Below are 2,625 nucleotides of genomic sequence, written 5' to 3'. Positions count from 1 at the left end.
GGGGTAGCTGGAACTAATCCCCCCATATACCAAGGGACAAATTGTATCTGTTTTTACAATTACACTGTAGGATACATTATGTACCATGACAATGGTAATTTTTAATGACAATTTTTAATTGAGTGAAATTACCATAAAAATAATAATTTGCTGAGCTGTTACTAGGTGCCTATAAGTACCATAGATTTTTTAAATTCCCCATATCTCTTCCTTATTTCACTTAACCACTCTATCTTAAATTACTCATGCTTGTTTCAGTAGCACATGTACTTCAGTTGGAACAATAGAGAGTTTGGCATGGCCTCTGTGAAAGAATGACATGCAAATTTGTGAAGCATTCCATATTTTTTAAAAAATGAGAAAAAAATTACTCCCAGATTTTCACTGTGTTTGTGCATATCACCTTTTGTTTAGGTTGAATTATATCCAAAGATGATATTTCTGGAAGTGAGATTACTGTGAGTGACAGGGTATGAGCATTCTTATTACCCTTGATGTAAATTGCTGAGCTTTCAGGCATGGCGGCTGTCAGCCTATAATTCCAGCACTTTGGGAGGCTGAGGTGGGAGGATTGCTTGAGGCCAGGAGTTGGAGGAGGCAGTATAATGAGTCACTGTCTGTATTATTTTAAAAAAATTTCCAAGCTTTATCCTGGAAGGTTTATATACAATTTAAACACCACTGATAGTACAAGAAAATGGCCATTTCACTGCACTTTCACTGGCACAGGTATTATAATTTAACAAGTTACTTTCTGTGTGATAAATAAAAGACTTCATATTACTTTGTCACCTTTTTTTTTTTTTTTTTGAGACACAGTCTCGCTCTGTCGCCCAGGCTCTAGTGCAGTGGTATGATCTTGGTTCACTGCAACCTCTGCCTCCCAGGTTCAAGCAATTCTGCCTCAGCCTCCTGAGTAGCTGAGATTACAGGCACACACCACCACGCCTGGCTAATTTTTGTATTTTTAGTAGAGATGGGGTTTCACCATATTGATCAGGCTGGTCTCAAACTCCTGACCTCGTGATCTACCCGCCTCAGCCTCCCAAAGTGCTGGATTACAGGTGTGAGCCACGTACCTGGCCTGTTTGTCACACGTTTTATCTTTCCTTGTGTTAGCTTCTTAGCTTTATTTCTTTATTGTCCTTTTTTTTTTTTCTTTTTTTTCTTTTTTTGAGATGAAGTCTCGCTCTGTCTCCCAGGCTTGAGTGTAGTGGCACAGTCTCAACTCACTGCAGTCTTGACCTCCTGGTCTCAGGTGATCCTTTCACCTCAGTACTTGGGTTTATGGGCACATGCCACTATGCCTGGCCAATTTTTTTTTAATTTTTAGTAGAGATGAGGTCTTGCTTTGTTTCTTAGGCTGGTCTGGGACTCCTGGCCTCAAGCGATCCCCCCACCACCCCCTCCCAAAATACTAGTATTATAAGTGTGAGCCACCATGCCTGGGCTGTCCATGTCTTTTCCATTTATTTATGGAATTAATTTGTCTTTTACTAATGCGATGATCTGTTTAATCTTTTATTAAATTATAAAAATAGTAAATACTTTTAAATAAATAAGTGAAAAATTTCCTTCAGTCTTTAGACCCATAATCTTATCTCAGGAAATAATTGCTATTGAGAAAATGGGCCATATCCTTCAAGATACATTCATGGTGATTGAACATCACTTCACATTTTCATATTTTGTGGACATTTGTGCCAATACCTGTTGATGTATCTTAATCCTTTTCATGGTTGCATAATATTTTGTTATATAGATGTATCACAGTTTACTCATCAGCTGCTGTGGGCATTTAGGCTCCTTCTAATATTTACTTTGAGTTCTTTATATAATTAAAAATTAACCCCCTCAGCCAGGTGTGAGGTCACACCTGTGTGGTGTTACAGGCGGGTCACACCTGTAATCCCAGTACTTTGGAAGGTTGAGGTGGGAGAACTGCCTGAGTGTGGGAGATCACCACCAGCCTGGTCAACATAGCGACACTTTGTCTCTACTAAAAATTAAAAAAATATTGAGCTACACATTGCACTGTACACCTGTAGTCCCAGCTACTGACGAGGCTAAGACTGGAGGATCACTTGAGCCTAGAAGGTTGAGGCTGCAGTAACCTATGATCACACCACTGCACTTTAGCTTTGGTAAGAGCAAGGCTGTTTCTTAAATAAAATAAAAATTAGATGGGAATATTGCTCGAGCCCTGGAGGTTGAGGCTTCAGTTAACCGTGATTGCATCACTGCAGCCCAGCCTAGGCGATAGAGCAAGACCCTTTTTCTAAAAATAAAATAAAGAGTAAACTTCTGTTATATTTCCCAGTAACACTTTCCCTCCTACGTTTCTGCTGGAAGCCCTTGCATTTTGTTTGTTTTTCACATACCATTTAAAACTTTTAAGTACTGATGTCTGTCTGTGTCATCCCTCTTTTTTCTTTTCTTTTCTTTTTTTTTTTTAAAGAATGTGTTTTTGTCACTCCAGCTGGATCTACCATAAAAGACTTCTGAATCCAGGAAGAGAGACTGACTGGGCAACATGTTATTCAGGTACAAAAAGACTTGGACTATAACTCAAAAATGATCAAATAATAGTGCATGCATCAAGTGCAATGGGAAGCTCTTCTGGAG

General features: G+C 39.0%; 1 non-coding gene across 1 annotated transcript; it reads left to right on the top strand.

Moving 5' to 3' along the window:
- Positions 1-245: 245 nt before the first annotated feature.
- On the top strand, positions 246-349 carry LOC140709740 (U6 spliceosomal RNA). The gene has a single exon (XR_012090482.1). It is a non-coding gene; the product is annotated as a U6 spliceosomal RNA (small nuclear RNA).
- The last annotated feature ends 2,276 nt before the right edge of the window (positions 350-2,625 follow it).

Source organism: Chlorocebus sabaeus, chromosome 21 (genome assembly GCF_047675955.1).
Source record: "Chlorocebus sabaeus isolate Y175 chromosome 21, mChlSab1.0.hap1, whole genome shotgun sequence".
NCBI classification, from domain to species: domain Eukaryota; kingdom Metazoa; phylum Chordata; class Mammalia; order Primates; family Cercopithecidae; genus Chlorocebus; species Chlorocebus sabaeus.
The sequence above is the reverse complement of the archived record's forward strand: the minus strand, read 5'-3'. Positions and strand labels throughout refer to the sequence as shown.